This window comes from Mugil cephalus, chromosome 10 (genome assembly GCF_022458985.1).
Source record: "Mugil cephalus isolate CIBA_MC_2020 chromosome 10, CIBA_Mcephalus_1.1, whole genome shotgun sequence".
Classification (NCBI taxonomy): Eukaryota; Metazoa; Chordata; class Actinopteri; order Mugiliformes; family Mugilidae; genus Mugil; species Mugil cephalus.
This window is the reverse complement of record NC_061779.1, coordinates 18,579,022-18,605,386: the sequence shown is the minus strand read 5'-3', so window position 1 is coordinate 18,605,386 and position 26,365 is coordinate 18,579,022. Positions and strand designations below refer to the sequence as shown.

The 26,365-nt window shown below is 42.6% G+C and overlaps 1 protein-coding gene across 2 annotated transcripts in view; it reads right to left on the bottom strand.

Moving 5' to 3' along the window:
* The window catches only part of cntn1a (contactin 1a), a 60,790-nt gene extending 40,976 nt beyond the window's left edge, over positions 1–19,814 (bottom strand). For both annotated transcript variants that reach the window (XM_047596168.1, XM_047596171.1), the window contains exon 1: positions 19,667–19,814. The gene's annotated coding sequence lies outside the window, so the exon portion shown is untranslated. The remainder of the gene's footprint in view (positions 1–19,666) is intronic.
* Positions 19,815–26,365: the final 6,551 nt, after the last annotated feature.

Below are 26,365 nucleotides of genomic sequence, written 5' to 3'. Positions count from 1 at the left end.
GGATTAAGAGAAAATGCCAGTCGCACCTACCCTGCGCTTGACAATGACGGCTGCAGAAAATAGAGAATAAATAAGCAAACAATACAGATTTTTCTTAGCAGCACATTTTGTAAAAGTGCACGGGAAGCATGAACAATAAAACTGCAACACCATACTTGATACCCAGGAAAGGAAATTTACACTGACAATGGCACTTTCTGTTCAATAAATGAAACTGATTCTAATTTGTGCTCGTAAGCAATGAAATTAAAAATCATCCGCCATTCATCAGATGTCTGTTTAGAGGACATTATGATAAGCAGATGACTGATCACGCATACAATTGTGCGAGTGAGTAAATAACCAAACTGCGCTATCTTAAATTAAACATTAAAAATAAACTGGATGTGCTACATTGATTGGACTAAACCGTTCTGACTCATGGAAGGCATGTGAGTAGAGTCTTTGATAAGTCTCTAGGGCTCTTTGAAATCTGCACATTTGATGTGGTGTTGCGTCTCGGAAGCAAAATGAAGAGACTGGTTGCATGAAGGGAAGAAAAGAAATACATATTACATGAGAGCCGTGGTTGTAAAATCCGCCTTTGATTTTAAGATTTAGTTGTTGACCATTTCTGGTTTTAGTCCATTGCTGCTTTGGCTTTGAGCTTTTGTACGTGAATATGTAGGAGCTGAAGAAAGAGGCAATGCGTATAATCAACTGACATCTTGCTAGTGCTAACAGATTTTTACAGCTAATATTTACGGCTGACTGATAATGGAACAGGCACAACTGTAGCCTCTCACATGCTTGTATTTAAGCCAAAGTAAATTGCCCCTGATTGCTCAGATCTGATTCTCCCTTCAAAGCCCTTTATTACTGCTCAGTGAGTCAGTCGAAGAGGACAGCAGCTCAATGAGCTAGCCAAGCTGCATCTTAGGAGGAGAGACCAATTGGGTCTAGTCAGCCCAAAAGAGCTTTTGTGCACATGTTAATATGAGTAGTGCTGAGAGGTTTGGGTAAAAGAAGGTGACCTGAATGGCAGTCAGCTCTTGTTGCAAGTGCTTTTTGTAGTATGTCAGATGGGGAATGAGGTGGAGAAATGGATCATTCTGATTACCCCGTAGAAAAGACAAAAAATAACAAACTCATAATACACATTTGATAAAATAAGGTCCTTTCTACAGCTATATAATGCTGGAAAATCCTCATTTTATAAGCAACATTTCAATTAGAAGTGCAGGAGAAGTTCTTCAGGTATCACTGTATTAATCTGATGTTAGGCACATTAAGGTTAACAGGAATGGTTCCTGTGATTGTCGGAGAAAGTAGGCCCTTTTATGTGGAACTACAAATGTACACAGTCCTTAGAAGTCTGAATTATGGGTATTTTCTATTTCTTACTTAAAAAACACCTGAAACACTTGGACTCACTTAGCCTTAAACAGTGGACAAAATGTGAAGATTACATAGATACAGATACAGTGAGGTCCTTGCTTAGTTGATGATACAGTGATAGAGTGATGTACCAACCACTGGTCTTTTATTGCATAGATTCAGGGCAAAAGGCAAAGAGGAAAAAACCCTAAAGCTATATACTACTACAGTGGGTAGCCACCCTAAGAGGGTCATCACAACTGTTTAGCAGCTCTGATCGAAGAGGGAAGAGGAAGGATAAATAACCTTGCTCCACTATGTGATGGCAGGCAGAATATTTAACATATCCAACAACCAATCATACAGCACAAACACTCAAAAAAAAACACTAAAGGTCTGCTTAATCAAGATTATTGATTTTCTTCACATTTTCTTTTCAGTCGCCTGGCAACCAATCCACCAAAAAAAAAAAAAAGCACACAAGTCAGGCTGAAATGCTGATTGGTGCATCAAAGTCAGCTACTTCAAAAGGGGTGCGCCCTCACCAAATCCGAGGAAAGATACAGCCACTAACCATCTCCTGTGAAATAAACTGAACCAAATCTGGTGTTTATGTCGCTAACTAACAAGCTGAGAAAATAAACTGGATTCCAGCCCAAGTTATTTCACCTTGAGGAACAGTTTGATTCAATAATTTGGTAAATTTAAATGTAATTAATATTCAAGGTGCTCACGCAGAGAGTCATTCTGGATTCTGAGCAGAAGCAAATGCTGCTGTTGACTCCTTGAATTGAAAGCCTTAAAACCGTGCACAGGAAGTCATTGCTAAAGGTCACAGACTTTCAGACCATAAGGAATTACAGCCATGAAGCAGCTACGTTTCCACTGGAGTTTAACCATGATGTACTAAAGGCCTATAAAACTCAGCATACATGGATGAACAATGCACATATAGGGCAAATATTATCACAGCATATATGCTGATGACACTTGCCTATTATTTGATCTAACAGGCTACACTGGGCATATAGGACAAATGTGTCAGAGTGAGCCTTGACATGAATAAATCACACACATAGCGCAGCCTTACACACACACACACACACACACACACACACACACACACACACACACACACAAAATAGAATGAAAATAGCAGTGAATATTTAATGAATTGTTGCCTTAGTAGCTCAAACAGTAAGCCGCAAGCAATGAAAAAAATGTAAACATATCAAGTCCAAGAAACTCGTGAAGGCTGAAGCTAAAAACACAGAAGGGGAGATATAAGAGACATAGACACATATTGTGAAGCACGTCGCGCCTTTCCTTTTAACAACATACAAGCTAAGATGCACATGTACGGTTGCCACGTACACATAATGCTTCAATAGGTGCATCCTTTCACTGTGCAGCACTGCAGTGTAAGGCAGGATGCTTCATTCTGAGAGGTGGATAATGAGCTATTCCCTCTGCAGAGCACAGAATCCCAGAGCCAGCAGAGATGAGCGGTGCCAGATCACACATACACAAACACAGACACACACATGCTTACAATAGCCAAACAGAAACAAGCAAAGTTCCCAACTCTCCTTCCTCCACACAGCGCACGCAAACCAAACAGCGAGCCCACTCTGCCACCCACCTCTGTTCCCGAGCATGCAGCCCTGAGGTGCACACGGACGCACCCCAACACTGGTGCTGTTGAGAGTCCCGTTAAAGATGAGCTGGCAGCACTGGGGCCGGCTGTATATCTCCCTGCTACAGTACGCCTCAGGATAAACTGTTAGTCTGCTAGTGTGGGTTAGCAACTGCTGTCATGGCATGCTGCCCCCTTCTATGACAGGCTTTGAAAAGCACAAAGCCCCCTCCGTCGCATGCACACATAAATGAATGCTCACATAAACATTTAGCTGTCAAATCACAGGACTCCCCAACTGTGACCTCACATCACAGTGGAGGTGGAGGAGGACAGAAAGCATGAGAGAGAATGATCATAGAGGGCTGGGGAGTTGCACATACTGTATGTGTTTTACAGAGAGCTGGAGAGTAATAACAGGGCATGGCAGCCACGGTGGGGAGGACAACATTACTACAACAAGAGGAAGTAAAAAGACTATGGCATCTACCACGGGAAGGATGCTGTTGAGAGCAGCAGAAGAGAAAAATTATAACAAAAAACGTTTGTTGCCGAGGTGACGCTGTACTGTGGGAGGGACGGAAGAAGACAATTTCATTTTGATAGCTGTGAGGGATGCGTCCAGTCCCACAGCTGGAAATAAACCTTACAACCGTGCTGGAGGAACAGCGGGAAGCAACCACACAGAGGCTGCCAAGATACAACAAAATCAACACACAGCTGAAGTGTTCCACGGTGCAATCTTCTTCCTCCTCCACTCTGGGTCAAGTCCCTCTCACATCCATTACTTTCTACGTTCTCATGTCCCCTTCCTGTCTTTCCAACCCTCTTGTTCTTCTCTGGCTGTAACCTCTCTCCTCTTCCTCCTCTCGTTCCATCCTGGCACTTCTGCTCTCATCCATAATGGATATTTGGAGATATCCTCTTCCTGTAGTGGGCCCTGGGCCCCGGGAGTCATTTGGGTTGTATTGATTATTTCACTAGAGAAGTCATTAAGGCATAGATAAGAAGTTTTAGAGTCACACTGAACTTTCCGCATGCTTCCCTTCTCCCTTGGGGGAGTCGCCCCATCAGCTCCTGTCTTCTGCTGTCTGCTACATCCAGCATGCACATGAATCTAATTAGCAAACGGATTTAGCAGTTAAGAATTAAGCATTTGGTGGTAAGAAAATCCAGAAATCCTTTTGACAATTGCTAAGAAATGTATTGCAATAAAGTGGAAAGCTGACGCCTTATTGGATGCAGAAAGGTAGTAAGACTTTTTCCAAAATATAGCAACCATTTTTACTTTATATGGAGAATCTATCACCGCACCAGGTTGACTAATCTCCCTGTATTCAAACGTGGCTTGGCATAATCTATGTGTAGTGATGCTACCCTTTGTCTCTGTCTATCTCTTCAATTACAGCAGATTGTATTTTATTTATTCATTTATTACTATTTTATTATATTTATATTTTTATTTATTTTGCCACTTTATTTGTCCTGTCATTGTGACTTTGTTTGTCTTTTGCCTTGTGCATATTGAGTTTTTCCTTGATTTGATTTTGTCTTGTCAGTTTGTAACTGTAACTCTGTTCTTGAAAAAATAAAATATTAAAAAAAAGAATTGCAATAAACAGAGTAAGAGCAAGAAAGAGAAAGAGAATGCAGTGCCAGAGAGATCCTGAAGCAAATGTGTGTGTAGTGTATGTGTGAAGGTTTTCAAGCAGTGGTCTGAGTTATACAACAGCAAAACACATGATGGCATTAGCTCAAAGAATCTGCCAAAGAACCAAACGTATCTTCTTGACTGTGTCTGCAGGCCCCAAATTAATGCATGTTGTGCCACATTAAGGCTCATTAGTCTAGATATCTGCCCTATGCTCTGGCCTGCCTGCCCCTCCTTTGGCCCACGCCTTCACATATAGGTCAAGGCTGGCATTCAAGTGACTGATATGTGTCACACGCATAATGCTGCTCTTTTTAAGGACTGGACAAACAATCAGTTACGCCCTGCAGCATCAGAACACAACAATTTCCAGCACAATGGGGAACAAAACACAAATCCAAAGAGAATTCTGTTGTTCATTTCAAGAAGCACCTACTACGGAGGTAGGAGCTTTTAGAGGAAAGGTCAGTGAGTTGTTGTTGCAGAAGTATTGCATCCAGAGGGACATTAGAGGGCGTCATTAAATAGGGCAATTTTCATGGTCGCTGAGCGAAACGCATACAATGTAAAGAGGGCCGCTAGATGCAAAGAGACAAGACGATATATGTCTAAAAAACTACTTTTCAAACAGATATGATAACGCTTGATTCTTCAGACTACAGGGATACAGACTTCTTCCTCTGTATCTGCATTTTATATCAAAACAGTAATAACCTTCACGATATAGTAGGTTTTCTGGAGTTTCCTAAGAAAACTGTTACAGATTAAATTTAAATTACAGACGAAAATGACAATTTCCCTTTTTTCAAGATCACTCCTATGATCTTGAAACTGATAATGATCTCTGAAGGACATGCAGACAGAAAAGTTAAGGTGACCTGATATCCATGAGAGAGATAAGGGCTCATGACTCATGGACTAAAACGCTGCCAGCATACTTCAACGGCTGGCAGGCATTTGATGAACGTTGTTCCCTTCTGTCTCTGTTCTCTTTACCCACAAAAAGGCACAAAAACATGTAATAAATAAATAAATAAATAAATAAATAATTATATATCAGTCAACTGACTGATATACTGATATCATAGATCAGTATATCAGCCAGTTGACTAGTGGCTTGACTAAATGTGAATATAATAAGAAAAGGATGATCAGTTGCTACACTCTATATTAAAACATCCAAATCCCAGTTCATACCGAATCTTTTCAAGAACAGATTTACTGGAGCGCTGCACCTGTAGCTGTCTGCCACAGGACAGATACTGTCAAGCCAAAATGTGTGAAAGAGAGCAGTGGAGCCGATGCTAGCCAATAATAGCAACAGTGACATTTTGCTGTTATTATACTGGGTTTTTTACATCCTTCTTCACAGCCTAATGCGGTATTCATAAGAGAGGGTTATCCATTCAGTGGCTTCTCTAATGTCACTTTTATTCACATACACGACGCAAAAAAAAAACACAGAAACCCACAGAAGCCAACCAGCAGCCGGACAAGTGCTCTCAGAGCCTTGTGGGAATCTAAGCCCTAAGATATGAGCTTTTTTCCTGGAGTGGAAAAATAGGTCTGACACTTAATTAGCAAACAAGGTCACTGCAGAGAACCCAGGTCCCACGTTCGTGTTGCCAAGTGTTGAGGAAATGTGACACTCTTTTCCTTTCTCTGTCTGCCTCTTTGTATTCAAATGCAGACACGCACAAATACAAACAGCCATGATCTCTTTCTCACTGTGACAGAACAGGGGAACTGAGCACATCTCCTTGTCGGATAATTATTACCGCACGTGACAGCATTGAGCCTAATTGCAGAACTCGGCGTCCATCACAGCTAACTGCCCACTCTCTCCTCTTCCTCTTCACGAGAAACGTCTCACCTTCGGGCTGTTCTGTCTTTATTATGATCTGCTGAGAAGACCGTTTGAACAAAGTGCAGGTCAGATTTAAGTGGAGCAGTTGGAAGTGGTGACAATTAGCATACGGTCTTTTGCGTGCGAGTGATGGCAATAACCTTTATCTTCCTTTGTGACACACAGTCCAATCAAACAGCTCTGTCCTTCATATGCGAGTTCATTTCCACATTTTTCGTCCTTACCCTCAAAAGTGACTGTGTGCGTGAGTGAGTGTGTTGGCGGATGTGTGTGTGTGTACTTGTACAGCTATCTTTCCGAGAACAAAGGTTAAAGACATCAGTTTGAGGACATTTGTGTGAAGTGAGGACATTTTGGCCGGTCCTCACTTTTTTGGCCTCACTTTTTGGGTGTTTTGAAGGTTAAAACTCAGTTTTAGGGAAAAGGTTACAATTAGGTTAGGGTTAGGCATTTAGTTGAGATGGTTAGGGTTAGGGTTAAGGAATGCATTATACCGATGAGTGTCCTCATGACAATACAAGAATGGGTGTGTGTGTGAGAGCACTGCACTACAAGTGGAGGTCTGCTGAGGAGTCTAGTGTCCACACAACACTTTTCTGCAAGATATAAAGAAATGTCTTTGTTGGGTGAGCACCAACCAATCATTGGAATATATTAATCAATTCACACATGTAATAGGATGCACACAACAAGGCGTGGGAAACTAAATCTAACAGCAGATTAATCAATATTAGCCAGTTTAGCTCAGGTAAAGCTGAGCCAGACAAGGATGGATCAATTGTGCAGTATTGATCTATTAATGCTGATGCCTCGATGTCGCTGCCTCAGTCAACTGACACTGTAATTAGGATAATTACATAAGAAGCCTTTGAGGCCAGAAGCCCATGAGGCTGTTGGTGCCACTGGTCTCCAAAAAAACTTTTATGTGCTTTTATGGTCAGCAGAACTTCATGAAAAAGCCGCTTTCAACCCCAAATACATTTATCCACACAGTATACAAATGTATTTTTAAATGGTCATGAGTCATAGGGATGTCCCAAACGGTATCAGAAGATCGGTATCGGGGCGGATGCAGGCATTTTTAAAATCTGATCGGTATCTTTTGTGATTATTCATTTACGGTTTAGCTTTGTTGTGTTAACCCTTTAAGACCTGAACATTTGCCTGCACGTAAAAAAAAGTTTACGGTACTTGAATTACTGTAAATTACAGATGGCCAAAATTCAAAGTGGGGCTGAACACTGGGAAGCTTTCTGGAAAAAAAAACGGCCATTACGATAATTATGAAGCATCGCTGCTGTTGGCTACAGGTTGTGGAGTGATGCACGACTGAGGAGCCCCAGGAAGAGAGAGTTGTTTGGAGAAATTTGTTGGTAAAAATGAAGTTAGTTATACCCTTGAGATGTCACAAAGGTCTTCCAGACAAAAGCACAACTTCCCAGTGTTCAGTCACACTTTGAATTTTCTCAATAGAGCAAACCTCTGTGCGTTACTAAAAAGCCAAATACACTTGCAAATTTAAGCAGAGCTGAACTGAACAATTTCCATTTAGATAAAGGATGATCTCATCTTATATCCGCTTGTCAAAACAGTTAGCTGACGTATGCAGCAGAAGCTGTGTGCAGTACCAACTGATGTTTTACCCGCTTTGCTATTACAAAAAGCTCTCCATTGAAGTTTCCATTGTTGCCTATACAAATATTTCTGCCATAAAAAAAATAAATCCTTCCAGGCCATTGGGCAGTCTGTTGATGTTGTATCGGTTTATTCACAGTAATTACGGCAAGGGACATGTTGAGCAACAAAGTGCCTCATCTGGATTTTATTTTAAGCACAGATTCTTTCCCCACAGGAGAACTAGCAGCTTCTCTCATATTCTCATGTCAAAGCTCATGGCTGCATGCAGACTGCAGGAGAACGAATGAAAACAAGAAAGGCAGACAGATTCATGCGGGGTCTGAACGTGCTCAAGCTTTGAGAATGATAATTTCATTTGTTCAAGCCATTGTGGCTCCCAGTGCCGCTGCCCCTTTCGACGCCATGGCGGCCTTTTTGCCAAGGGCATGGTCGCACAATTTGTAGCTCTAAGACATCAAGCCCTGCAGAGATTTCTTTACTTCTACTATTTCCTATTTACATATTTTTCTCAGAGGGAGATGTGGACCTTTCCAGTTACTGTCTAAACAGCACTGATGGAACAATGTCTGGACCACAAGTAGTGGTTTGAGAGAACACACTAATAGACCATTTGAAAGCACCAGTGAATATGTCTGCTAAGTTGTTTACTTTGGTTGCTTTACTTAAGATTCATTAGCCTCAATGGATCTTAAATGAAATCTTAAACCAAGCTGGAACTAATGTAACCATTTACTGATTAATAAGTAATTGTGTAGTGGCTGAGGAATTGTAGTTAACACAAACAACGTCTCTTCATATGATATTTTATTTATAAGATTTACATTTAAGTTAAACTTAAGGTTTTGCTTTCTGAAATGTGGCACTTTAGGCCAGAGTGCTTCAAACGAAAGGCTCAGACGCCTCCTCCAGAGTTGAAAGTAGGCAACACAAAGCCTGCTTTGTGGATCCATTGACTGCCATACTGTATTAGTCTGTGCCAGTGCTTTTAAGCAGCGGCATGCATATTCAAGCCTGCCCATCAGGAAGTCTTCCTCCACTATTTGTGCCACTGCAGGCTCTCCAGTCCCTCTCAATGAGTGCATTTATGTGTAAAATAATATTCCCCAGTTATTTGGCACTCAAATACTCAAGAAAAGTGCACACTATTTAAAGAAGGCAACTGCATTTGAATTGGCAAACATCTGAGACTCTAATATTTGTTGCTAGGGTATATTGATGCTTGAACATATTATCCAGTATTGCAGCGTCCTAGTGCATAAAAGGAGGGTTGTTTTCAGAAGTGCCTTGTTACTTAGTTAAGTTTAGAGAACACATCATAAGGCATCATAAGGTTTGTCTTGTAACAAGCATCTCCCACATTTTCTTGATGTAACACGTCAAGAGGAATTAACACGCACTGATTCACGCGACCGCAGGAGGGCGCATATCTGCGTGAACACCTGCCTTTCTTTCCTCGAACTACAACTGTCACTCATTATTTTCTAATCATCAAAACGTGCCAATTTGCTGACGGATGCAATATTTGCAGCCTCTCCACCGTCACATACATTGACGCCTGGAACAGAGCGCCCATGTAAACAGACCCTGCTCTCTTGTGTTTACCGCTGAGCACATGGCCACAGTCAGTCGGCCTGTTGGGAAGCGGTGTGTGTGCCGACTGACAATGAGGAACAGTCTGGGCAAAGACCTGAGTCATCTGGTGCCTCTTGGCCAAGTCACACCATGTGATTATGGCTCAAAACACTAAACAGGTGCCCACTTAAAACAACAGAAAGAACAGAACAGAGAGCCGTGTACTGAGTGTTGAGATCAACGCCCGGGCCATACGACGTTTACAGTAAGTTGTTAATTCTGCAGAATGACGCATGAACTGAAATCTTCAGACACAAAACTGGCTCATCATGACAGCGCTGTGTCAGCACAATGAGCCGTAGATGTGTGGGAGTTCTCTGGCATTCAGATCCCAAGATTATCACTTCCCATATGTAAATCTTCCCTTCACTGTAACGAAGCTCTTCATGCTCAGTCCAAGTGCTGCTAAGGACACAGCTGGGACAACCCACACAGCCACATGGTTTAAAGCATTTCCAATCAGCTCACCTCCCCCTCCTGCAGCAGCAAGAAAACTAAACTAGGTTAAGGGACTCTTTATTTATTATCATTCAAACAAACACTTTTGCTTGATTCTGCTGTACTTACAGCTTCCTTCTTTTGACAGATATTTTGCAGTTTTATTCACTGCAGCATGGTGGTACGCGAGTGCCTGAAGTGTGTGCAAAGTATTCATTTCCAAAGTACAGTTCTCTTGACTTTCAATGGTTAATTTAGAAGCATTCAGACTCCTGGTAATTTCAAGGGTCTACATTTCGTTCTCTTTGACAGCGCACCTGGGAATAAAAGCCGGAGGAAGGACTCTGGCACGGTCCATCGTGGTCTTCACATGTTGCCTAACAACCTGGTGGTGATGACAAGACCTCAGGAAGTGACTACATCTGGCCAAAAACTGCTCTGTGAAGCCACATTTTATCTTTTCCTCCACACTTTTTTTTTAAAAGGGGGCTGATTTTTTTTAATCTTTGGATTAAAGCTTTTCTTAGAAGTCACCTGATTCATCTATTATTCAGAATATAAGCAGACATATGTATTTTTTGTCAACCTTTTCCCTTTCCGATCATTGCACTGAAGCCAAATTGTGATCTTGTTGGTCATGTGCCAGTGTGAATGACATTATGTACTCAAGCAGTCTTCCTAAATGCATTGTAATCATCGATCCCCCTTCGTATAGAAGAGCAGTGTTTTGCATCGTCTCTGCAGGGGAATTAAGAGAACTGCAACCCCTCCTCTTTCCATTCATTGTATATATAAGTGTGTGTTTATGTGCGTGTGTGTCTTACTGCCTTATTGTGAGTGACACTGTGCCCTTCACTCCGTCTGTCCTCCACACACTATGGCCCTGTGTGTGCAGCGTGAGTGGAGCTGTATGTTGCAGATAAGAGTCAGAGTGCTGCAAGAAGTGGGGGGTGGCAACTGTGAAAGGAGCGTAGGGAGGGAAAAAAAAAAAAAATAGGATTCAATGCCCTGTCTCCCAGTCAGATTCACCTCTGGATGCCCTTTCCTCTACTCACTGCCATTACACCTTCCCCATGAATAATCCAACCAGCGACACTAGCTGGTGTGCTACTGACATATTTCACCATCAGACACACACACACAGTAGAGAAGCTCTTCGCTGTTGTGACCCACTGAACTCCGATCAAACATTTTAATTGCATCCGTTGCTCATTTTTCCTCACGGCGTGAGAGCCGGTGTCAGTCAGAGAGGAATTCATGTTGTGATTGCTGGCAACTACCTCGGTCTAGACAGTCGGTAATGAGAAGTAGCGTCACTCGCATCCTTATCATCATTACCTACCTTTTTACCGTTTATATAAACTGCACAAGAGTGAAGCTTGTACAAGTAAAAGCTCTGTAATTAAACTCCCTTTCTCTTTCTCTTGGTTGGCTTGAACAAGCATGAGTCTGACTCATTATAAATAAAAAACCAACAAATAATGAACACCGAGGCTGCATGTGGTGTTTTCCGTGGGGTGATATTAGTCATTTTTTTCTTGAGGGCACTTTGCTGTTGCAAAGTACAAATGTGAGAAGAAAGTCAGCAGCATGAATTAGCAGATTGCAACAGAAGCTCCTGCAGCTTCGAACTCAGCCAAGGAAAAGAATGTGGAGTATAATTAGCGCGACAGTCTCATGCATAAGTCAGGCCGATTCCCCAGAATGCCGGGTTCAGATCTGTATAATGATATGCTAAAGCCAAAGAACAACTTTTGTTCACAGACGTTTTAGGGGAGTTTGTCGGAAGCCATTAGTGCTGCTGTATTGTGCCACTGGTACTTGGAGAAAACATGACGCAGGTTGTTACATCACCTTGTAGGTCTTTGAGCCAAATGTGACAATGTCATACCAGCTGAAATGTGCTGCCCTGATGTGTCAGTCGGCAGGGCCTACACAAAGAGTGCCTTCCTTGGACCGAAGAAGGCTACATGGGCATTCTTTGGCTACTTTTGTCCATGCTCATTAGCTATGCAACAAGTCGGCTGATTTGAGATCCTTTGAGAGTATCCAGAAAGAACAGGTTTGTTAGTGTGAAATGGAAAACCAACCTGTTTGTCGTGCTCGCCTACACCGAATGCTAATTTTGCCCACATCAATGGGCTCTTCATGTAGAGATGGACCCGAGGACCCAGGGGCTCGGGGGCTGACCAATGAAAAACAAATACAGCGGCAGCGCAGCAAACGAGCCAGGAGAGGACAGCGGCGGCCCACAGCCCACAGCCTGCAACAGCCACAGCTTTTATTTGTGGTTACACTGATCTAAGGAATGAAGGGAGAGCTCCAAAGTTTTTTGTGCTTTTCAGTTTCTCAATATCCCCAACCCTCCTCCTTCTCTCCTCCTGCATTTGCCATAGCCAAAGAGCTGGCCTTAAAAAACAACAGCAGCCATTTGAAATAAGTGCTGAATCAATACAGACGGGCTGCAGCAAGGCTCCGGTCATTATACGCAGCATTAATACACAATCAGCCGGTCTGTAAGGGAGCGCAAGAAGTTCTGAACTTTTAATCGACCCTGTTGAATAAGAACCGAAGTGATAGGAATTCTCCCAGAAACGACACCCGATCTAAAAGTGGATGCCCCTTATTTTAAAACCAAACAGGAACACCGGGATATTTATAAATGCAACTGCAAAGCAAGAAAAGGTAAATTTTAAATGCCTTTGAACGGTAACACTGTAGGTAAACAAACACATTGAATAATGGGCATAGCGATAACACTTGCTGAAGCTCCTAGTGCTATGCTTCCCATTTCCGCCAAGGATAATGGGATTTCTTTGGGTGTAAATGCACTTCAATCACTCGTTGGGGCCAATAGGACGCTAAACTATTGATCCACGAACAATTTAGCTGTCCAGCTGTCCAGAGAGTGAGAAAACAAGACGCCCCTAAATGTATAATGAGGCTTCCCAGCGTTCTTCAGTATTCGCTCTGCGTGCCAGGAAGCCTTTGCCTCTGGGCTCTTTCCGCGATTAGCTTTCTATCCATTAACTTTTACAATCCCTCAACCTGGAGTATAGGAATCAGCCAGCTGAAAAACGAATATGCTTCCCACCAAGGACACTTTCAATTAATGTAAAAATTTCCCACACGCTCCTGTTATTTTAAACAGGTGGGCTTCATAACGCCAGTTTAATATGGTACAGTATCTGTGCAGGTAACAAGGCTGAACTGAATAGCATGCTATATCCACCCCATATTCTGTTAGCATGGAAACACAGAGTCCATGTGAAAAGCAGCGGTATAAGCAGTGCATTTATGCTCGCAAGCCTTGCGTGCTGAACTAGCATGCAGATCTGTGCTCCTGTCTTCCACACATGTTCCCAGCACCATAGCAACAGGCCTTGCTCAAAGGCCCCAGGAGTAGCGTGGCCCCACCGAGAAAGGCGCTTTGGTACTTAATTGGTGAGTTCCCTCCTCCATGAGGCTTGCTCTTTATCCCCAGCACTATAACATAGCAGCGCAAGCAGTTGAAACTAATGCTTTCACATGCACATAATGAACACTGATTAAATGGGATTAAATTCAGAACGATGCAGCTTATTCCAATAAAGAAGTATACAGAGGTAATCTAATCTTCAGAACGACACTAAATACACACTTTCATCTGAATAGTTTGGAGGAGTATATACTGTATCAATGGGAATATGACTGTATAGGTGAGCCTGGCAGCAGGCATCATTTCTCATCGTTTCTATCCGAAATTCAGCCAAAACATCTCCTCTGCGTCATATCTCTTAGTGCCACAGCTTGCTCAACGGTCTTCACACCAAGTCTCTATGACTCATTAAGTACTTGACTTTTTAAAACAATTTGAAAGAAATAGAAACATCTCGACAGATAAGGATTTCAGCTGTGAGCAAAAAAATGTTTCTACATCTCAAAGCTTTGGTTTTAAATCCCAGGGAAGTTATCAGACACACTCGGCTGATTTTTCAAATTACAAGTAAGTGAACGTCTTCTCTTACAGGAACAGTCGTCTGGCTGCACAGCTTCTCGGCGGCCCTGTAAACAATTTAACTGAACGCACACAAAGATTCAAAAACAGGCAGTTCAAGACTCCCGTGTGAGAAGCCAGTCCCCTGTGTGTAACATAATATTTCTGCTCAGTGAAACAAATGCATAGGAGGTAATCAGACACTTTGAGGAGTAGTTTAATTAAGGCCCATTCACATTAAAATGCTTGAAATTGACTACTTAATTACAGAAACTGTCCTTTGAACCCACTAACCTTGCAGTGTTGTCACATGTACTTCTTAGCATCATTAAATACAGAGCCCCTTAGCCATAGCTAACAACAACCTAATTGTAATTAGCTGTTTGAAGAGCAAATAACTCTCGTTATTATTGCGGAAACCACTGGCGTCCCAGTGAAGCCAGATAAGGGTAGAACCACTAATAAGCAAACAAACAGTTCTCTGGGCTGACAATGAAAATAATTAAGAAAATATATCATCAGAAATACTTTTTTTTTTTTTTTAATGACTGATCACGCTGTTAACACAGATTAGGCGATGGAAGGGCACACATTTGTAATCTCTTTTTAATTGAGTCCATAAATCCCAGAAGATTTACTTTGATTGTAAAGTCTAAAAATATCCAAGAGAAACTTGAGCAGAATATCAGACATGAAATCTTCTCCGATTTAACCTAGTTACAGCTTTTAATGATGTTAAAATCCCCAATTTAAAGTTAATGTTTAAAGTTAACATGCGGATGGTCTGGAACCAAAAACGGTGGAACGAGATGGAATTATGAGAAGGGGATATTAGTTCTCTTTGATAAATAAATCCTGATTTTATGTCTTAATTTTATCTAAATAGTGATTTTAAGGACCTGACCTCTTAAGCTGCAAAGAGAAATCCTTGTCACGGAAGCTGAAACTTCTACTGTGCGATAACATTTCGATAACATTGATCAGTGCCATCCTATTTCCCCCATGAGTGGCAGGGAGAGATACCGGGAAACTTCCAAACACTACCTGCTTGTCTGATCCATGTCGTCTTAATGAAACTAGGAGTAATCTGATTTTCAAGGAGACATCACTTTGGCAGATAGACAACCACAGGAGGCATTGTGAGCCACAATCTCTGCACTTTATCAACAAACAAAACCGCACTGATAAAAGAAAGAGATTATTGGCTCCATGATGAAAGACACATTCAGATATATCCTATTGAGGTTTGATGTTTTTTACAACGAAGACATTTCTTCAATAACTTTTTCTTTATCTTGTCAGGTTGCCAGGATCTTAAATGCTATAATAGGCAAAAATGCTGTAGTCGATATCAAACTTATCTAAATGTATCCTTTATTTAACCTGGTTGTGGATTTATTTGTCAGATTTAAACCATGTAGCGTTGTAGAGACATATTCACGTACATGCATTAGGCACAATTTTATTCCAGTGTGGATGGATAATTATTCATATGGGCTCCAGCGTTAAAGGTAAGTAGCTTCCTGAAGTGCTGGGAGCAATTATTGAAGGCTATTACATCCGTGAGGGCAACCGAGGCACCAGAAATGGAATATTAACAATAACAACAACAACAAAAAGTGAAATGTTTGACGTCTAACATTTGTGTGTCCCTTTTTTTTTTTTTCATTGTTGGCATTACAAAGCTACCATACATCGATCAGCCACAACATTAAAACAACTGACAGGCTAATAAAGGCTAATAAAATAACAATATAGGACAAGTTAATAACATTGTGGCTGTTACTTAGACCGGTACCACCCACCTAGACCAGACCAGGCACCCCCACCCCATAGCAATGACAAGCAATCCCCACAGCCATCCCCAGCAGGATGCAGCCTGACAGAGACACGCAGCACAAGACCTGGCCTCCAAATTCAATAGATCCCAAACTGATCAAGTATCTGTACGATGATCCACAGAGGCCCCTCCTCTCAATCCATAGGACCCAAAGACCCCCCACTAACAACATTCTGTTACCAGACACCACAGGACACCCTCAGAGGACCATGTCCATTTTCTGATGAGTCGCAACTGTTCTGGAGGCACAAGGGAGACCTACACAATATTAAGGAAGGTGGTCATAATGTTATGCCACAATGTCTTCACAGCTTTGCACGGAGTCACTGACTGATCAACAAGTGGTGTACAAATCTGTTTTATCCGTGCCTATGCACACAGTAGGATCTATATCAGGTAATGTGCATGCAGAGAGCAAGGATCAGTCCACAGTGGGAGAATCGATGTCAGGCCGAGTCTAAACTGCATCCAGACAGCCAGGGACGGCAGATGGGGACTGAGGCCCTTTCTCCTTCTCAGGCATGAACAGAGAAGAGGTCTGTCCTCAGGCAAACACAGAAGACGTCATGCCTCTGCCTCACTGTCGTACCATTAGTGAGTCTCACTATTGATCGCCAGTGTGTAAATTGCCGAGCAAACCTATTGGAAGCATCGAGACGAGAGCATAGCAGGTTTTGTCAGCAGGACACAGAGAAGCACTTCTACAGACAGGGAAGACAGATGCAGCAGTACAGGCTGATGGTTGTGCGTGCGTGTCTGCACGGAGTGTTCATCTGCATGGGCCGTCTCGTCTCCCCACATCCTCTCCAAGAACATTCACTTGTACAATGAAACAAGTCCATTGGACGTCTTCCCTCCAGCGTGACTGACACTGCATTCAGTGTGTAAGAACAAAGAACGGCCAACAAACTCCCCATGCTGCTGCCAACATGCCACCGCTGCCAATCAGTTCAGATTGTTTTCAAATCGCTCGGAAAAATCTATCTTCTTTTACTGAGCTAATGCTTGGAGTCTGGAAGGACATCTGGAAACAGATCTAATCTCCTAAAATTACTCTCAAACTGCTTTAATCTTTGATGCTTCCTTAACTTTTGGCAGTAGCACTAGAACAACAAAGTGAAAAAGCAGCAAATAAAAGAAGGACGGTCTCTCTCATTCTCACGTTTGTACGTTAGACGGCTCTATTTTCAGCCTCGGGTGAGGTTAGCGTATCTACATCAATACATGACATAGGCATGTGACTGACGCTTCAAATCAAAACGGAAGTAAGTGCACACTCAGGTCATGACTGTGACACTAATGGAGGCTGATGCTGAAATGCATTTCACAGAACAGCCTTAGCCAACGTTTTGCAGGTTACTGTAAAAATGCACCTTTGGCAAACCAATATGTCACTGCTGCCAGAGTGCTGGAAGAGAAGCGCTTATTACGAAATTCAGAACTCTATACTCGGACGTATTTCACCGTGAAGCAAGATGCTGCTCTGCACACAGAAGGTTAGCCTACTTCTGAGCAGAGTAAATTCACTCACTTAGCATGAAGGTGGGGGTCTGTCCTCGGGGTGCACACGGGACACAGCACAGGATGCATTAACAGAAGTCAAGCTTACAAGATTCATAAAGTGCTTCACCTGACAGAAGGCCTTGGAATCCCCTGACATTTTGTGCCACATTATAGCTCTGATTCAGCCAGGACACACGGAGAGAAGAATCTCACACCTGCACTGAACAGGAAATAAAGCCGAAATCTGGGTCAAAAATATCTAGGTGGAGAGTTTCCAGAGGTGTTTGTGGTTGGCGGTCTAAACTTAAAATGGATTCAGTGGATTCTGTCCTTCACAAAAGCAGAACAACAATATTTGTTGTTTTAGATTACATGGTAAACCACGACGACATTAGTCCACAGCAAAGTGTTGTGGAAGCTTAAACAAGACTCGTTTAGCTGCCTATAAATAATGCAAGTACATACTCCAGTTCAATAGTAACACTACTCAAAAATTAATGCATTTTAATACAACATTCATTCATTCTTTTTCCGTAAATGCTTATCCTTGAGAGGGTGGCGGGGGTCCTGGAGCCTACTCAAGTTGTCACTGGGCAGGGGTGGGGTACACCCTGGACAGGTTGCCGGTCCATGACAGGGCTAACACAGAGTCTGCATGCCCTCTCTGTGCCTGCGTGGGTTTTCTCTGACTTCCTCTCACAGTCCAAAGACATGCTCGTTAGGTTAACTGGTGATTCGAAACTGGCCATAGGTGTGCATGTGAGTGTGAATGGTCATCTGTCTCCAATATAACAGTTCTGGCCTAATTCTTAGCTTTGCGATGGTGATACTCAGCATGTATTTAAAATAACTAAGCACTGTTGATTTGAATGTGTCTTCTGAGACTGTGTCTTGCAGAGCTATTATTTTTGAAAACCCTGTTTCAGTCTTTTAACAAAGACTTAAATTCAGTGCAGGCTAACAGCACCCCTGACTACATCCTCCACAATAATCATTTAGCTGAATGACTGATGATGATTTCTGATGGTGTTTCAATATAAACTGAGCATCATATCAGTCATGAAGGAGGATTTATTACTGGTACATTAGAAAGCATTTTTCACTGGCTTACATAATGTTTGGCCAAATTAATTTAGATGCAGAATGTAGCATATTATAATCAAAAGGATCACATCCAGGATTTCTGTAGTTTGATCATGGGTCGCTGTATATTTGCATGACTTCCATGACATCGTGATCGAAGTGGCTGGAAGCTCATCAGCCATCAACGGCTGAAATAACATACTTCTGTTCATCTTTTTGCTACATGTTGAAGAATCCCCTTTGGAAATGTGTCAAGCACTTGCATAAATCCCTAATCCCGATTTTGGCAACATGTAGCACGAACTGTTTCTCTCCCACTGAAGCCTAGTCTGGTGAGTCAGGACGCGCCCATGACACCCTCTACATGCCTCAGATCCTGGCACGGCAAGCCCGCAATGGGCTATTATTAAAGAATTACAGATGACAGAGCCGAACCGTGCGCCCCATTCAATCGTGGCACCAACACGCGTTTCAGTTCCACCCCAGATGAAAGTGTTTACAGTCGTCGGGTCTTTCTTAATCTCCTGGCTGAGAGGCAGGTGGCAGTTTGAATCATCGGTATGTGCGGCGCTATTAGACTATGGCCTCTGGCGTGTTTTAATTAATCTAGACTTTAAAGATCACTCTTTTTTTTTTACTTCAAAGCGTATGCCCCGTACGTGGCTGGAAAGGTATCACTCAGTCATTACATCCGTTCCGTGCATCGACAGGGGGGGCAGTGCATGCATGCCAGGATGTGCGGCAGATCATAACATCATCATCCCCCGCCACCCCGCGATATTCTTGCACATACAGTGTCTAGGCATCTTTCCACGACACAAAAAAAATGACATAAAAATAATTTACATTTCGTGGTCTCCACACCGTTGACAATTCTGCATTGCGGTGGGCTACAGAAGCTCCATCCCATCCTCGCATCCCACTCAGCCCCGTTGTAAACAACACTGATTTCCAAGCTGTCAAAAATGCTGCGGCCGGCTTCTCTGGAAATTATGTCAAATAGCAGTTTTTCTTCCATGTCTCCCCAGCGAAGCCCCTTCTCTTACCTTCCGTAGCGGGCGGCTGCGTCCGTCCGTGTGTCCTTCACGATGCTCACAGCTGCTCAGCACGGCATCGCCGGGCGCTCAAGAGCTGGGAAGAAAGTGACGGTCCTGTCCCCGCGGATTGGATGAAGGGTTATGGCTGTCAACGTAGGGGGCGCTAGACCTTCTTGTTCCGCAGGACCATGCAGCAACACACACACACACACACACACACACACACAGTAGCGTCCATCAGGGATCCATCACTGCCTCATCAGCATTTTCCAGATGCCACTATGAAAGCCTTTAAAAGCAATACACACACAAAACATCCTGTTGTCTACTAGACAGTCGGAGTTCTGCTAATGGTGAGTTATTAAGTGATTAAGCATTCACTCTCATTGCTACTACGGTACCTAAACATGAATAGATGAATACTACTGCTTTCATGTCTATAAATTGCATGCAATAAGTTTGGTTAATCTATGTTTGCGACTTAAAATAGAATAATAAGAAACGATAATAATGTAATAATGTAATTTTAAAATAATATGTATGCTCTCGTACAGAGCCCCTAAGGGGACATGGTGGGAAAAAATTAAAAAAAAGGTATCTCTGCGCACGAGAAAAGCGCAATTGCGAAAAGGGCGATTTCGGCACATTGCTGCCACCTGCTGTTTAGTTCTGGGTCTTAGTGTTGTGTTGTGTTATGTCCGCGACTGTGACTAGATCGGTGCGACCCATAGTGGGAAAAAAAAATCAAATGGGTGCCAATTTTATTGAACAATTGCTCCTAATGACATCTAATTTAAACACTTTGCAAACTCACCCCCACGGGCCAGACTGGACCCTCCGACGGGCCAGTTTTGGCCCGCGGGCCATATGTTTAACACCCCCTGTCTAGTGTGCCAACAGCGCTAACACTAGTTAGCCTTGTGTTGTTGGGGTAACAATAGCTACAGGTAACTAAGATTGTTGGCAGCTCATAGTGGTGGTTGAAGAGTCAAAACTTACCCACAGGAAATGCACAGTCGCCCAAACAAAAACTCCTCGAAGACAAAAATCTCATCAGTCTCTAGATATCTCCATTATTTGACCATTAAGAGTGTTACTTTTATTTGCAGCGAAGCTACTGTGACCAAGTAATTTCCCTCATGGATCATTAAAGTCTGTCTAAGTCTAAAAGTCTAAATCTTCCAGAATTGAGAGCTGCGACAATAACACGACAGAATATCTGTATCCTGCAAAATTAATTTCACCTAATTAATTTCCTTCTGACACAAATTCTTCTCTTCGCTCCTGCTGCCAGATTCACTTACCCTCTCCTATCTCTCTCTCTCCGCTTTTCCTCACCTGCCAACCATTTGTCTTCAGAGGTCCTTGCCCGGATTTGACCAACCCCAGACACCTGCTTCTCATTAGCCATAAGCCCCATGATTACTCAGATATTCTTCTGGATGGTGCTCAGGTTCTGTGCCGCTTTTGTTGTGCATAATAACCAATTGATTGTTTTGAGACCAGACTACCTGGACGGCTGTCTTTGGGTTTTTTGTTTTTTTTTTCTACCTGCATAGCTACCTCTCCAATGCTGACTGAATGTAATACAAACGCATAAAAATTATTTTTGGCATTCAGTCTTTGCAGTGTTCTCATAAAATGTAAATCCTTATTTAATCTTACCTCACAGAGCCATGTCAAAAGAGCAGAATTATAGGAGACAATCAATTTATGATATCCACATCCAATCTGTATTGATTCCAACCAGCTCATTTGGATTCCTGTTTGTTTCACTCTGTCTCCTAATTTATCATGATTTCATTTTTGAAATGTGCTCTTGACGATTTTAGCCCCACAAACTCAACTTCATTCCTTTGTTTTGATGAAGCAGAGGCTGAAGTCTTATAATCCTGTGCATATAAATTGAACTGCGTGTCTACACATCGCCAGGATAACATGAGAAATGAGCGCCTCTGTAGTCTGCTTATTAACCGTCAGACGGAGTTCTATCAGGCAGATATCAAAAAGGCGCCTCTACTAATTACGACGCCTTGCCCATGTGTCAGTCCAAACATGAGATCGTCTAAATCCCCTGGGATTAGATGGAGATCGTGGATGTAAACAGCAAACAGTAAATAATAATCGGCAGTGGCAGAAGCCCATAAATAATGCAGGAATCTTTGAGAAAGAGCAGGGTAGAATTAATTGAAGGACTTAGCCTCATTGGGTGCATTTGGAGGAACATATGAAAGAAGTCTTTTTAATGTGATCAGAGGCTGACTTTTTAAGTTCAGTATTGACGCTTTGTTCCTAGCTATGGTTATTTTCCAGACTGTTCATCAGAGAAGCCTAGTTTTCCTCTGAGATGGGAACCCTTGTTAATGTGCAACAATAAAGACATTATCTGCAGCCCAAGGGGATGTATTAGAAAAATTTGACACAGAAAATCACCAAGCAAAGGGATTCAATAACACTCGGGAAATTCATGAAACCCGAAAAGAGCAGCATAATACACGGCCCAAAAGGATATTATTTTGTGTGTGTGGGTTATCCAAGCTCTAGATGTATTCATCCTGCAGACAAACACTTTTGTTCCTCTTACAACATGGCAGTGCAAATAGAGACGGATCCTGCTGCTGAATAACACTGTTACAAGGTCGGTCTCTTGGGTGGATAAGAGGAACAGCAAACACCCCGTTGTCTGGAGGAAAGAATAGGTGGCTGTCATCTATCTGCCTGGCAGAGGAGGAGGAGGGACATGGAGGAGGCACGGCAGGGAGGGTAAATGTGATTTAGCCCCAGTGATCTCCACAGGCTCGTCTGCATAGGTACACCCCCACCCACCAGCCCAAATACCCATGGGACATAGTGGGGGTGCATGGGGAATATAAATCAGGGAGTGGAAAGGGCATTATCTTGGTGCTATCTTGATATAAATGGGGCAGGATGTTGACAGAGAGGGTTAATGTCGGATCGATGGAACAAAACACTCTCGCTTTTGCACTTTTGTACAATGAAAACCACCAGCATATGGGTTCATTGGCCCCCCTGAGGTGTAGAAGGCTACTTGGGTTGATAGGAGCGCTGATGAAAAAATGATACCCTTACACCAGAAGAGGTGATTTCCCTCCTACGGTTGTGCCTTTCAATTTCAGACTCGCCAAAAGGTAGCACGCGGGCTCCAAACAGCTTGGCTCTGACAGATGTGTGTGCATGCGTGTGCATTTTTAAGTGTGTGTTGGCAAACTGGTCGTCAGCCATATGGAAATGTCACAGAGTAATCATAAACAATTATCCTCCCAGGCTCTCAGAGCATCAGAATAGGGCAAATTTACATAAACAGACACAAAGGCTCCGCCACTTGGATCCAAGGAAAATGCACCCTGAAGCAGAGCGCACACTTGGAATATATCAGAAAGTAAATGATGAGGCTTTTCTGATACCTGCCTTTGACACACTTGATCCTGCATAGCCCGTTTACCGTGAGGCTTTCGGTCTCTGAAAGATCACGCCCTTCACCTGAGCGTCTTGGGTTGCGAATGACGTAGTTCACAGCTGGTTGTTGTAAAAGCAGGACATCACGAGACCATGTAATGATCTTCCACCCCATTGAAAGGTAGACATAAAACCGCCCGTAGATCAATTCAAACCGGGCTTTTACACCCAGCCGTAAATCAAGGACCTGGACGCAGAGGAGCTGGGAATGGCTGATGGATGCTGTGGCAGACGTAGAGCCGACACAGAGTGATTCCACCAGGAATGGATGGGGGAAAGGGAAGATGGAGGGAGGGGCTGATGTGTTGCGGCAGGAGGAGGGAGGAGGGTGTAGGTGGGGTTCAAAAGGGTAATGGGGCAGCTGCTTGTTTGGCGGCAATCATCACCAGTCATCAGACGAATAATGTGATTTTGCTGCCGTGGTGTCTTACAGGAAGCCCACATAATAGAGAACCAGTAATGTCAACGGAGGAACAAAAAAAAAAAAAAAAGCAAACAAAAAAAACAAACACATGTATGCTCGTATGCTTACAGACTGCTGGGTAAAACCTAGGGTCTGCACATAGCCCACATAGTGATTTAAATACAGTATTTTATACCATGGTCCAAATATTATTGGAAATTACATTTGTCAATTTCAGTAAGAGTATAATTCCCCTTTTATAAGCCTGTTGCTTTGGCAATCTATCGGTGTAATTGCCTGGTATCACTAGATGGCAGTAAAGTCTAGAGGTAAAATCTGTCAAACACAAATTGATGAATGTATCCTGCCACTGAGTGTCTGAGGTCACTGCTGCTGAGAGAGAGTCATTTATTTTGGTTAAAAATAAGACAGACATTGTGTCAGCCTGTTGCAATTCCCAGTCTACACTCACTGGATCCACATCTTGGACAAAAAAGGAAACAAATTTATATACATTGTGCTTGAAGCAACCAACCATTTAACCGGTCATATACAGTCAGACAGGAAAAAAATAATTTTACTAAATCTTTTATAGAGAGTATTTCCAAGACACTAGAGACCAGAATTCCTTGCTTCCTGACACCACCGCCATGTGATAATGCACCAGATGGCGACAGGCTCTCTCGCAATTACTCCAACAATATGACCGTAATGGAAGTGGAAGTGCCACAAGTGAGCGCCAAAAAGATGGAGCCCAACTGTCGTGTTCCATGAGGCCTTTCTATAGAAGCTTCACACTAAGGAGACGGAGGCAGGTGTAGGCATCCATATTTACATATCCCTCAGCTTCAGCTCATTGTGCAGTTGGAGCAGTAGCTGTGTGTGTGTGTGTGTGTGTGTGTGTGTGTGTGTGTGTGTGTGTGTGTGTGTGTGTGTGTGTGTGTGTGTGTGTTAATTTTGAGGGACTGAAACCTGATCTGGAATGATTACCTTCAGGTTTCCAAAACACACTGCCTGGCCACAAAAAAAAAAAGAAAAAAAGAAAAATTGAATTTAACTAAGCAAATAGGTACAACCCTTCTACTGGATAATTAATTAATTTCAGCTGGCAACAAGTTATTTAACACCAACTGATGCAATGAGTAGCTTCTCGTTTCTTAAACTTAATGTTGAAAGAAACATCCTGTGGTTGTGGTTAAGATGTTAGTCTGTTTGAGAAGGGTCAAATCATTGGCATGCATCAAGCAGAGAAAACATCTAAGGAGACTGAAGCAGAAACTACTAAGACAGGGTCAAGAACTGTCCAACACATTATTAAAACTGGAAGGATAGCGTGGAAGCATATTCTCAGAGGAGGAAATGTGGTCATAAATAAATCCTGGTTCATCGTAATCTGTGATCACTTAAATGTTTGGTGAAATCAAATCAAAGAAAGAACATCAGCAGAACTCAGGGCTGTGATTAATAGTGAAAGTAAGAGCATATCCACACAAACAGTGTTAGGGGAACTCAAGGGGTTGGGACTGAACAGCTGTGTAGCCTTAAGAAAACCACTAATCAGTGGGGCTAACTGGGGAAAAAGGCTTCAGTTTGCTAGGGAGCATTAAAAATTGGACTATCTGACTATACTAAATGACCAGGTCATTCCATCAGTGGATTTTCTTTTCTTCCCTGATGGCATGGCCATATTCCAAGATGACAATGCCAGCATACATGGGGCTCAAATTATGAAAGTCAGAGAGCATGAGACTTCATTTTCACACATGGACTGGCCTCCACAGAGTCCAGACCTGAACCCCATTGAGAATCTTTGGGATGTGCTGGAGAAGGCTTTGTGCAGTGTCAGACTCTCTCATTATCGATACAAGACCTTGATGAAAAACTAATGCAACACTGGATGGAAATAAATACATCTTGTGATATTGCAGAAGCTTACGGAAACAATGGCACACTGAATGCTGCTGTAATCAAAGCTAGAGGTGGTCCAATGAAATATTAGAGCGTGACCTTTTTTTTTTTTTTTTTTTTGGCCTGGCTGTGTATTAAATATTTCCCAACCCTGGTCTGAGATGGGCCAGTGTAAGGTAATCATGTGCATTTACTCAAGTAATGGACTAGAGTAGAGCAATGAGTGACTTATATATTACATTACAAATGTCGCATACACACCAGTCAGCCACAACATTAAAATTGTGCCTCCAAAACAGCTACGACTCATCAGAGAATGGACATGGGCCTTCTGGGGTGTCCTGTGGTGTCTGGTAACAGGATGATGTTAGTGGGGGTCTTTGGGTCCCATGGGCTGAGGGGAGGTAATAAAAACTCATCAAGGAGTTTTCATTTTTATGGGGTGAGGGTGTGTGGTCTGCTCTAGGTGGGTGCTACATGTCTAAGTAACATCCACATGAATGCCAGGTCCGAATGTTTCCCAGCAGAACACTGAATTGTCACAAGATGGTCGATGTTATTTAATGTTATTGTCAGTGTTGTGCCTTATCAGTGAATTTTCTCACACAACAGTTGGTTGGAAATGTAGGTCAAGTAAATTTTTTTCAATGTGTCTTGTAGCCGCCCCAGTAAAAGGAGATTTCTATAGTAGTGCTGCTGTAATTGCATTCACTTCTCCTTTCTCAGTCGCAGAATTGGCTGCAGTGGAACATACAGATGGGGCAAGCCACCTTTATTGTGTGGCTTCGCTGTCAGCTGGTGAATCATTTATGGCTACGTCATGTACAACAGGACTTAACATGCATGGACTGAGTAAGTGTTTTTATGGATCACTGAGTCTAAATCCACTCAATCACTCATCTCAAGAAAGGGCAACGACA